General features: G+C 43.6%; 1 protein-coding gene and 1 non-coding gene across 2 annotated transcripts in view; both read left to right on the top strand.

The window, feature by feature from the left end:
* The window catches only part of igf1ra (insulin-like growth factor 1a receptor), a 67,866-nt gene that overhangs the window by 25,904 nt on the left and 29,210 nt on the right, over nt 1-12,752 (top strand). The gene's annotated exons all lie outside the window — the stretch shown is intronic.
* LOC113133633 (U4 spliceosomal RNA) lies at nt 7,745-7,885 on the top strand. The gene has a single exon (XR_003296004.1). It is a non-coding gene; the product is annotated as a U4 spliceosomal RNA (small nuclear RNA).

The following is a 12,752-nucleotide window of genomic DNA, read 5'->3' as shown; positions in this document are numbered from 1 at the left end:
GTACAACAGACACAGGGAGTGGGCCTGGATGCTGATGGTTTCTACATGAAGTCGTGCAATAGGAATGGCCCAGCTGTATTTCTGTTGTTGCTCTTGGATTGATCACCTGCATTCTCCCCTAACCCCATAGATATATGATCATGTTCTTTGGATGTCCTGCCACATTGGCATCTATACTGTTAGACTACTCACTGTCTCTTGCAAATGCAGTGACTGCATCTCTCCTATTTAATCCAGTGCAAAGAAGAATTAATAGATATTCTGTAAATTTTTTCTACTTCTCACATGCACCTGGTCAAAACAATGTGTCTGTTTCAACCATGTGATTAATGAGCTGAAAGTCTACTTGTGGGTCAGGTGCAGTGAAGTATGTTGAAATTCCATAAATTTCGGCAAATGTTTAGACTGTTGAACCTTTTGAAGTCCCTGCAGCGTTGACAAGAAGCTTTTCTGTTCTCCTCGTGATCCGAGGATAAGTGGGATGGATGCCTTGGAACCATTTTCCTTGTTTAAATCTGTAACTGGATTAGAGGTACCCTCTGGAGAAAGGTGCCATAATGATACAGGTTTTCCTGCCTACCTGTCCCACACAGTCTGCGTGCTGATGTTTTAGGTGTCAATCCTAAAATGTTCCGGATGTGTTGTTAAGTCAGCATATCATTGCTGGACACCTGAGGGTGCTTTGACACATGTGCTCATTGCAGTGCTCTCCTGCTATGTCTAAATATATGATTGCATGACCACTTTATAGACTACCCCCTATATCATCCATCCATCCATCCATTATCTATACCTGCTTATTCCTTAACCAGGGTCACGGGGATCTGCTGGAGCCAATCCCAGCTCTCTTTGGGTGGAAGGCAGGGGTACACCCTGGACAGGTCACCAGTCCATCACAGCGCACCCCCTATACCATTAGGAGAAAATAATAGAGGACAAGATGTGTGTGTGTGTGTGTTTGTGTGTAAGTTGTAAAGTCTGAAGGAATGGTCCCTTCATTGAACTAAGGAAACAAACAAATTCCTTTGGGCCTTCCCAGGTCTTCCCAGGGTGCACCAGGCTGACAGCTCACAGTAGAGCTGTGGTTGCCTAACAGAGCTCACCTCACAGAGGGGAGAGCATGAGACCAAGCAAAGTTAGATGTCCATCTGAAAAAGTGGGTTTAAGAGCCTGCTGCTATGTCCCATTATGAGCTTCATTTAGAGTAGATGACAGTAGGTGCACAGGGACGAATCACCTATTAAGCGTGGTCCAAACTTAGCACTAACTTAAGTTGTTTCTGTAAATGTGTATGCAAGCACATTTACACATAAGCACGCTCACACACACACACACACACACACACACACACACACACACACACACCCTCACACACACACACACACACACAGTTGTGCTAAATGACCCTGTGCAGCACATGTGTACACGCTGTTCCCTCCTGTGCACAAGGCAGATCCCTGAGCTATCAAAGGCAATTAATGTAGTCATTCATCTCACAGCACTATGGTTAAAACCAGAGGAAATGTAGGCCGGGGGAGGAGGTAGAGCAGGTGGAGCTGATAGTATCCTGATGAGGGAGGTCTAACAAACTTATCCCACTGAGTGAACCTGCTTCTTGCCAACCTCTAATGGCAACAACATGGAAGAAAATGTTGTACAGAAGCAGAAATACACACACACTGCAGGATATGTGCTAGCTCCTGAATTTCAAGCTTCAGAGCTGTGGTGCGAGGTGTCGTTAAATGTGTGCTTTTTAATTTCTTTAGGAAATGAACTATCTAATACTGTTGTAAGCTGTTAAAATTAAAAAAAACAACAACATACAATTAAACAGAAAAGCTTTAAGCAAACATGACATCAGGGGAACCTAACGCAAAACAAAATCCCCATATTAAGATATAACATCTAACTGGTGACTCAGGAAGCTTTCTAGCTCAGGTTTCGTTTCACCTTGCGACATAGGGTGGGATGAGGAACAATGTGTGCATTTTCACCCCATGAGGTTTTAATGAGGGAAGCAAAGCACAGGTTCTTTGTTGCGATTTGATTTTGGCGGTTGGAGCTCCCTCCCTCAAGTGGGTGGGTGGGTGCAGGCAAGGAGCTCTCTAGTTTGCCATTAGGCAGACGGACAGCTGGTCAAACAAGCTTAGGAGAGCTGTGGACAGTCTGAGCTCTGACTTAAGCTCATTAGGCCTTCTTTACTCCTCATTGGTCAACAGCTCCAAATTCAAAACAGTTTTGTTGTATTGTGGCTGAGGTTGAGGTGGCAGGTGGATCTCTGCTCTGTTTTGACCAAATGGTGGTCTCAAGGCAACAAATACTCCAGAGAAATCATAGAACATTAATGTTTTCATGTCATGTCCTGTGTTTTCAAGTCTGTGTGTGTGTGTGTGTTGTGATTGAGTGTGACAGGGTGTGCTGAACCCCCTTCACCCTGCCCCTCTCTGGGTGTGTTGTTGTGAGGTTGTGTCCTGTAGCACGTAGGCTTGTGGAATGCCAGGCCATTCTCCCGCTTCACTCGTGGCGGGTGGCCTGGGCGGGTGAAGCCAGCAGTTCGTGTACCAGGAGGGTGCAGGAGCAACACGGGGATCAGTGGAATGTGCTCTGGAGTCTGAATTTGTGTTTCTTGTTTGTGAGCTAGAAAAAGAAAGACTTTTACAGGCAAACCTACTTTTTAACCATCCTTTTTTTTCCAGCCAGACAACTTAGTTAACTGAGCGTTAGGATGTCATTTATTAGTTAATATAATACAACACTGGCCATTTCTGTCATTGTATTACACAAGAAACACAAAATAAAATAGAGGAGTATGTTAACTTACACAAACATGTGATTTTATTTCAAGAAACCTGTTTATCCAATATAACATGACACTGATGTACCCTTGACTGGTGAAGTGATTTACTTTTATTGCTCTTTCTTCTTCGGTATCACTTCTCTTTAAATATAAGTCAGCAGTCGCTGGTCAACCAGGCAGTGCTATTTTATTTGAACACTGGCCCTACTTTAGGCACCGGGAATGCTTCAGAGTTATTTGAGAGCAGACGCATAATTATACCATTACACTGACAGTGATGCTTGCTGTGAAATACTGAAATAGGTGTTTTATTTTGCTTACTCTAATCAAAACTGATCTAAATTTCTGTTTTCGGGAGCCACAAATGGCTGTGAAATCCTGATCATGCTGTCCTTTCTTCCCATCCTCTCCCTCCCCCCTGTGTGTGAAATCAACTCATTCGGGCGTTTGCTGACGTCACATGGATTGCTTGTGGGCTGACGTTGGTGTTTAGGCCCGAGTCATATCAGAGGGGCAAGTAGGCCCCAGTCAGTGTGGCTGCCTGTTAGCGCAGTCCACAATGGCTCCTGCTCAGACCTCACATCCCATGACCACAAACAGCACTTCCGTGTGTGTGCATGGGTGTGTGTGGGTGCATGTGTCTGTACTTGCATCAACTATCTCATGCCAGACAAATCTGATGCAACAGCAGATCAAGGGATCAGTATGTCATTTCTGAGAATAGTCTTCACTATTTGTATCCATTCACTGTGGAAGAAGTGTAAGTGTGGACTGATAGAGCCAGATGTGTTTATATTAGCAGCTGTCCACAGCCTCTCTTGTCTGCTGCTTCATGTCCATTGGCTGTGATAGCCTGACTTAAGGAGAATGTTAACAAGCAATCAGTGAGAGAAGGAAAGGGACTGTGAATGACTGAACAGAAAATAGACTAAAGATGACTGATGCATCACCACTTTCTGTCACTATGTGAAAGTGAAGCTGACATATTGTAAATATGCAGGCTGCCTTTGCAGTTTTGTGGTGCATTTTGCAACCAGTTTTTGTGCAGTGGTGACCAGAGGTGGAGCTGTTCAAGCATCTGAAATTTATTTAATAACTTAACAACAAACTCAATAGAAAAATGGACAAATGACAGGCCAACTTGACATTACCTAGTAATAGAAATTATCTTTGGGGATTTTGATTTGTACCTTGGGGTTTCCAACCTATAATGCAATCAGCTACAGGGGCGATTTACTTCTGAGGTTTAGTAGGGCCCTACAAACCTATATCTGTGGTTCAGAAAATATAACTTGATTACCAGTATATTTGTGTCATTTGATCTTTCTCTGTAGGAAAAGATTGAGGAGTTTCGTCCCTTGTCTAGTCTCCACCTCTACATCTTAGGAAGCTCAGCCTTGAGATTGATGATGTGTCATTGGATCCTTTGGTGGATCAATGGGCTCCTAGCTCACTGGGGGCCAGCTACTGGCAATCCATCATCGGAGGTCACAACACATTTAGTCCTGTTTCACAAGCAATCATTGTCATTCCAGTGCCCTCATCAAGAAGAGGAGGCGGCAAGCAGTGTTAAGTTATGTTAGTTGAATTTAATCTTTAAAGCCCCTAATGGGGCTGGAACCTTAGCTTGTTTTTTTTTTTCAAGTTTTAACCAGTTCTTGTCCAGTTACAATTCCAGAATGAGATTCAATTATCACAGTTACTTTATTTGACCTGGATTTTTGTTTCTTTTTGTGTGAATATCGATTTATTTACATGTGGTCAGTGTGTTTTTTTTTAATACATTTCTATATTTATTTTTGTACATCTAAAGGAACACAACAATAATTCACTTGGATGCATTTTTCACCATCAAAGCAACCAATCATGCAGCAAATGTTTGTCCTATTCCACTTCAAAGGTGAATGTAATCTTGTCTTTGTCCTTGTCACAATGGACTAAAGTAGCTGTCTTGTAAATGACAGCACGGTGCTGTAGAGCTACTGCAACAGTAGAACCTCGGGTACCACCTTTCAGCCTGGCTGCTGTCTGTCCTTCCTTTCACATCTGGATCCAATAGGAGCGGCTTCCTTCTCTGAAGGAGGGACACATATAAATAGCCAGGCAGCCGTAACCACACTATGCAGCACGGCCTGGATGTTCCTTCATTCGTTTGCTGTTGTTGCTCTTGTGCACTGCCAGCTCAGATATGGCATGTGATGGTGTCCCTCAGTTCTACCTCTGGTCCTCTGATCCCTGTGCTGTGGTGTGATTGATGCATGCACATCGCATGTTCTGTGTATGTCCACACAGCTGTGCGCCCGTCTGTGGAAACTCTGAGTGGAGTGGGGCCAGGATTGAAACTCAGGCAGGCAGAGGGTGGGTGGTGGGTGGGCTGAAGGTGGCCTGCGTGGGCTGAAGCCTGTGGGCTGATGAGGGGAAATGCAATATCCTGGTTATAGCTGAATAACTAAATATGCTGCATTTATGAGATGCAAAGCACTTTAACAGTTCCATTACTAGTACGGAGATTATATACCCTGATCATACCTTTTCTTTTACAGATATATAGTTACATATGATGTAGAAATAAAACTCGCAATTTGTGAGATGCTGTATGCAATAAAGAATAAACCATGTGGTTAACTTTTTCTGTTTTATCCCAAGACTGACCCTTTTCACTGTTTGCCATATGTGTACGTATACTGTTGACTAAACACATGCCCCTTTTGTGTGGCACATGTGGATGACCTACCACAGAAGCCCAGACCCAGCCACGCCTTCCCCAAATGAAACTTATTCTGGCAAGAGGTGGGTTTGTTCAGCTTTGCTGCCGCCCCTCAGTCCTTCTTTCCTTCCTTGTCCCCATATCTGCCTGGGGCTGCAGCAGCTGGAGAGGGTATGGAGAAGAGTAGGTAGAAAGGGGGACTTGGAAGAAGTCTGGAGGAGGGGGCAACAAACGTTCTTGCTTGAGTGAGATTTAATTTGTGTCCTTAAAGCAGACAATGCTGCAGAGTGGCGTAGTAGGGGGAACAGATACATTAGTGTTCATGCACTCATTCACCTCTGCATAGACTCACACATCCTCCACACATACGAATACTATTATTGCATCCTGTGGTGTTGTCTGAATGGCTCTGGCACTGTAGTCTTTATTTTCTTTTCTGAACCAAAGCCTTGTGTGCAGTCAGTATCTGATTGATCTGTTTAGAAGACTCTATGGCAGGCTGGGATGAACTGCTCAGCGACACAGTCTATTTGCTCTCCCTCATTCTGTGACTCAACAAAGGTTGTCCTTCTGTCTGTCACACCACCTTGCAAAATGTTTGCGTATAAAAAAAACAATAAATCTCCTCCTATTTCTGCACTACTAAGGTTGGTTGAAAAAAAAAAAAAAAAGTAGGCATTTTACCAGTGAATCTCATGTTGGTTGGAAAGCATGCCTCAAGAGTCTGCATGTGTGTGATGTGGTAAAACTAGAGAAACATGGAGGTTCTGTTCCAGAGATGGAACTTGAGAATGTCCCCGTTCCCCTCTCACTGGCCTCTGAGGAGGAGCCACCAGTGCTTGCTCCTGCCCCCGCTCTGCTGTGCGCCTGCCTTCCCCTGCCAGACGCATAGCTTCAGTTTCCCTCCCAGGGCATGGGGGTATCAGGTTTGTTTTGGAGGGGAGGGGGAAGGAGGAAGGGGAGGAGGGACGGGACGGAGATGAGGATGGATGGCATGTACGAAGAGAATTAAATGGACAAATCTTAGCATTGGTGCAGGATGGAAGTGGTTAGGCAGACAGAGAAGGGCACATGAAGGAATGGAAGGGAGGGGAGAAACAGTACAAACAAGTCCCTCCTGGCCCGTTGCTGCTCCTGACCCCTCATCCATAAATTCTGTGCCAGCAGCTGGAGTTGTGAAGCAGCCATTTTATGAATGAGGGTGGGAAGGCGAGAGCAAGAGACAGAGAGAAATAATCAAGGAGAGAGAGTGAGAGGGGAGGCGGGTCAGGTTGTGTGTTGTGTATGTGTGTGGGTGGGTGAGACGCGGCTCAGAGGCGCTTGTGGTGGAGTTGGTTGTGTGTGTGTGTGTGTGTGTGTGCATGCGTGTGTGTGGTGAGTGACTGTTCAGGCTGAGGAGGAGCCTGGGGTAGGCCCACACACATACACTCTTGCTTCTTTACAGGCTTTCTGTGTTTGTGTTTTGATCGTGTCTCTGCTGAGACACTGTACCAGTCTGGAACAAAGGTCCAATTTTGACTATGCTTCCGCCTAGGGTTGCTCGCTTAGCAGGCAGGGCATATCAGTCCCCATGATGATGGGTAAACATAATTCTTATACTCTCTGTTGCCCCAGTCACACCATGTGATCTACCCCATTCCTATTTTAAAGAGTCCCAGAGACTCACTAGACAAGTGCACAATTGTTTATTTGCCCTATTACTGCATTTTGTTTAAGCCTTCTAGTAAATACGTTTCCCCTCTTCCCAACTAGAATACCCAGATTGTTTCCTTTTCTCAGAGGTGGGTGATGGCAAATACACATTTATTCATGTAATGATCCAAATGAGACAGAAAAAGCTTGTTTCGATTGATATCAGAGACAATATTAATTGTGTAACTTTATCAAACAGCCTGCTTTGACGACTGGCAATTTTTGATGGTCTCTGAGGAGACTGATAATGTGTTTTAAAAACAAGCTGGTTGTTCTGGCCGAAATAAGATGTTTTGGTTTCTTGGTTATACTGCCGATCTGTAATAAAATTATTCATTCATTGATTTAGGGAGCTTTAAACAAAGACCTACCGGATGCTACGTCATTTCAGAGTTTAACGGGTCTTCATAGCCCCTCTCTGGTAATAACACATTTCTGTATTGCAGTACATTTTAAACCCCTATGCTTGAAACCATGCCCACATTTGAGACCCTAACAGAGAGTTGAGGGTTGAGGAGACACCTCACTGTTGTTTGGGTTTGTTCTCTATCATTTCACAGTGGCAATATTGTAGCTTATGAGGTTTTTTCCGAGGCACAATTATTGCTTGTTGAAAAACTTTACCCATTCCCACCATGACGACTTGAAATATAGTCAGCAACGGCAATTTTTGATGGTCTTTAAGGAGACTCATAATGTGTTAAAAAAGAATTTCTCCTTTTGTCTTTCGATGTTTTTGTGGTTTGAGTGGTCATGTCTTCTTTCACTTTGGATTATATTTCTGTTTCAGAGATGCAGCAGTCAATAAAATGTTACTTGACAAACGCCATCCAGGCCACCATAAATACTTTTATTTTGATAGAACACTGTCACATTTTTCTTTTTGCTCTCTCACAGAGCGTATCCTTATTCCCCTTTTCTGAGGCAGTATATTATGGCCGCTCATGACATGAAGCTTTGAGCTGCCAAGATGCTCTGATCTCTCTCCCCCGTCACTGTAGCTAACAAGCGTCTACCCTTAAATCGGCAACACAGTGCTGGCACGGCAATCCTAGGATCTCTAAGGAAAATTAGTTTGATGCTTGATACAACTGAGAGGGTGTCTTGTATCGAGGGAGGGGGTTTGAATGTTCAGGCCTGTTCCACACTTTCATTTGTCCTTCCCTTGGCTGATTTATCCAAATAACTTGTGGCTGTTGGTGAATCAGCTGAGAGGACTTTTGTGAAGTCAATGAGGGAAACGAGAATTTCCACAGGGACACCGGTTATGTGAGGTCAGAAAATTTTGGTTTAGAAGGTGCTTATGTTGGGAGGATTTTTTTTTTTTTTTTTTTTTTGTTCGGTCCTCTGATCTCAGCTTTCTAAACAATAAGCTATAAACACATTAAGAGTCAAGTCTGAGATCTGCTTTTAGTGGTAATTTTCAGGCTAGTGGAGCAAGGTCAGGGTTAGTGCCACCTCTGCATTGTCATGGTGATCCGAGCCCCCTACTGTCATCCATACAGCAGTAGGTAGCAGGTGTCATCAGTCAGTCAGTCAGTCAGTCAGTCAGTGCTGGTCATGTAGTGCTGTACGTAATATGAGCTGACAGTGCAGACAGGAGGACATGCTGTCACTGCGGCTCAGGGACACGAGAACGTCCTCTGGTGTTGTTTACTCCTCGCTGTGTACATTAACTCTGCCGATCCTGCCTGCGGCGATAGTTGCCTTTTCCTGCTACTTCTTCTCTTTCCCCCTGACACCCTGAGGCTACAGAAAAGGAGCACCTCGGCCTCACAGCTCTTGTTTACACATTGAACGCGGTGTACATCCAAGACACACTGGGGAGTAAAAGCAGGGTGAGCTCATTTGCTCTCAGGGAAACTCAGTGAACTTGAGGACAGGCGATGCAGTAATAACATGCTCCAGGTGTACCTGGTGTTGCCTACATGTAGCAGGAATGTGATCCTGCAGGCAGAAAGGGACTGGGGGAAAAAATGGTGGAGTTTTTCTTTGATCTTGAGGGCTGTCTAGCTCTGCCACTGACTTTCTGAAATAGTGCTGTAACAATATCCATTTTCCCTCCCAAATATAATTAATATATTTATAATTATAATTCATTGCTGATTCAAAATGGACACACAGTAAATATAATTTCCTAAGAAATATTCTGGAAAAAGCTATGTAATTTACACCACTTATAGGAAAATGAGAACGTCCCTGAAAGAGTAATTCTATTTAAATCCAAATGATTATTCATTATTTTGTTAATGTGTTATTAGCAGCTTTATTCTTGCCTGTAGAGAGATTTTTTTTTTCCATTGAACTTACTGTATGTGTTCTGACTAAATGGCTTTCTTGGTTATAATTGTAATTTATTTAAATTAATTGGTAGAGAACTAATTGAATGTTGTTCCTATAATTAGTATAGATACAGTAAGTCACATCCCAACTCCGATATGTCATATTTACTTACTTACTCGCCTCATACTTCCTCCAGGTAAAAACATAGGCAACAGAAGTGCTTTACTTTATTATTGCTACTGCTTCCTTGCCAGGCTTTTCACAACCATATTCTGTCTGAGTGCTCAGCAGAGTACAGTGAGGCCCACAGCAAGGGGCTAGTTAGGATAGCAGATATCTGTTGTGGTGCAACAGGACTGTATAGGATGAACACACACAGCTCCACTGGGAGGGGTCATGGCAAAGTAATATTAGTGCTAATCAAGCCACCACAAGACAAAGCAGCATTTGGAAATTTGGCAGTGGAAAAAGGCCTGGAGTCAGAGCCAGCCCTTTGATGACTTTCTTTTGAGTGGTAGTTAAAGGATATGGTCTCCTGTTTCCTGTGTTTGCGCCGTCTCACTGCATGTGTGTGATTGATGGCTCATTGATTGAGCAGCGTGCTCCCGTTCCCTCTCTCAGCCAGCTATGTGTCCCCTCACTGTGTGTAGCCAGCCGGCCCAACACCGGCTGTTCCGAAGTATGTGTGTGCGCACATTCATGTTTGTCTAAGTGCGTTCTGGAGGAAATCATTGATCTAGCAGGTGTGGATCCTCCTCTCCCCTCCCTTCTTGTTGTGGTCAAACTGTGCAAAAGTAAAGACTAGATAATATGTAACTTGGAGCACATTCAGGAACAGCCAATATTTGACACCAATTCCTGTTACTTAGTAAAGATAATATTATATTAAGAATTTAAATGTGACAAAGGGATCTCAGTATCATTGTCTCTATAACTTCTGGTGCAGGTAGATATGGGAATGACAAATATTCCCACTAGGCATAGTATTTTCTTTTTCTTTAATTTATTTTTTTTGAAGCAGCTTCAGAGCTGCAGCGGTGCTTCCATGCAACAGTCAATGTAGCCTCAGGCCTTCCATTTCTTACAGTTTATGATGTGCAGTTTGGTGGCTTTCATACCAATAACAGTTAACAAGATATTTATGAAATTACTTGCATTGCTGCATTTGGGGATGGCACGGATACAGTAGCTCTCATCTAAATATAGACTCAGAGATTCTTGTGCATGTACTGTGTATAGTTGGTGCAGTGTCCTCTTTCCATAGGTTCCCACTCATATGTCAGAGGAATAGCCTGATCTCTCTAGAACGGCGTAAAACAGATGCACAGTGATCTGTTCAGAGAAACCCTCGGGCTGAAAGAAATGGGGCTGGAGGAATGCTAATGGGCCTGAAACATTATCATAAGAGTTTCGAGTGAAAAATTATATATATATTTTTGCTATTTTATAGTACAAATGCTGTATTTTAGATGTGTTTTTGTGTGTGTGTGTGTGTGTGTGTGTTCAACGTATCTCTTTTAAGAAACACATTGCTCAAATTCTTATTGACTGCTCCTCCACCATTTATGAGGCAAAACAGGAGAAAAGTCTTCCTGGCCATATGTTTACATTCTCAGTGGATGTGTGTAACATATCTGCAGTGCTTCTCCTATGACTTAGGCCCCCTGTTGGTGCTCTGATGCTGTCGCAACCCAGTCCGTTAAGTTGTGTGAGGTCTTTTAACGACAGGCAGGCAATGGCATATTTTTCTGAGCAGGAGGCTCCAAAGTGGGCCGCAGTGTTTCATGTTCCCTGTCTCAGCTCAAATAGAAAGTTGTCTGTGGCCTGGAGAGGAGAGAACGAGGGGAGGGGTAACATAGCCCACTCTTTTCAAACTGTGTCTTTATCTCTCCCCTGACTGTGAGTGTGCCACTGCATTTCACAATAGAGGCCATTGTTTGTTTGGGGCAGAAAGTGTGGGTATTTTGTTTCAATCATTTTTGGAAGTCTTATGTTTGACACGGTGGGGGCTTAGCACTTCCTGTGGTTGGAGGCAGTCTTGTTCTCTGTGCCCATTTCTCTGACTCTCTACTGGCATCTGTCCTCTGGCCTCTTCTCTCATTCTTTGAATGTTCTTACTTACTGTATGCTCACACCTGTGGATTTCTTTTTTTTTTTTTTATGATGAGGCTTCAACTATTTTGATTATCTTTGTGGGAGGAAAATGAGATGGGAGGAAGTTTAGGAATTGGTGTGCTCTGCCATGCTGATCTGGAATCAACATGATTTAACATCTAGTGTTTGTGGAATCCATGTAGAGCCCCCATCTGCCTTGGTTCCATCAAACTCAGCTCTGTCCAGACTCCCCACCATAGCTCCGTTGATTCCTCCTATGGTGACATATTACCTCTCCTACCATGCACTGATTCCTCCCTAATCCAACTAATGGCTAATCGCTCATGGAGGGATGTGATTGGTTACACAATGTGATTGTTGCAGAGCAGAGGAAGGTCAGCTGATTGGCTGGCTTACTCATACTTTTATTGCCTTCCCTCCATCCTTTGCCTCCACTCTCATCAGACTTGGTAAACACCTGTTTGGCACGGGGATCGATCCTCTCCAAACAGCCACGTCCCTCTGGAACATGTCTGTTTTAATATCACTGATTTCTCCTTTTTCTTCCAGCACATCATTTTTATATTAAGCAATTATTTCTCACAAAGCCTCTTCTTCAGATCTTTCCTCTCTGTGTGTCTTTCTCTCTTTTCCTTTGTGCATCCTTTTGTTTCATTACTGGAGACATATCATACTAAAGCCCAGCTGGTAATTTAGAGAGCTGTCTGCTAGCAAAAATGTCAAAGTTACACTTTCGCAGTAACATAAGCCGCATGACGCACCAAGCAAAACTCCAATTGGCTTGAGGTAATTAAGAAAGACTGGAGTGAGTCTTACAGCCTGAAAAAAAAAAAAAATCATGGCATATGTAAAGTGTTTATATTAGTGTGTCTATGTGCATCAATGTATGACTGTATATGTGTGTCTCATTCTGCCTCATTCTAGCAGGCATAACACACAAACTGACACCACAACCATGTGGTAGACTGTTGTTTTCTTGCTCGTTTGTATCTTCTCTTCTCTCGCCAAAGGTGGCCATATGAATTGCTGAGGTCCCTAAAAAGGGGCAAATAAAGTTGAGTGTTTTTGTGCGTGTGTGTGTGTGTGTGTGTGTGTGTGTGTGTGTGTGTGTGTGTGTGTGTGTGTGTGTGTGTGTGTGTGTGTGTGTGTGTGGAGGGT

The sequence above is a fragment of the Mastacembelus armatus genome, chromosome 6 (genome assembly GCF_900324485.2).
Source record: "Mastacembelus armatus chromosome 6, fMasArm1.2, whole genome shotgun sequence".
NCBI classification, from domain to species: Eukaryota; Metazoa; Chordata; class Actinopteri; order Synbranchiformes; family Mastacembelidae; genus Mastacembelus; species Mastacembelus armatus.
The sequence above is the reverse complement of the archived record's forward strand: the minus strand, read 5'-3'. Positions and strand labels throughout refer to the sequence as shown.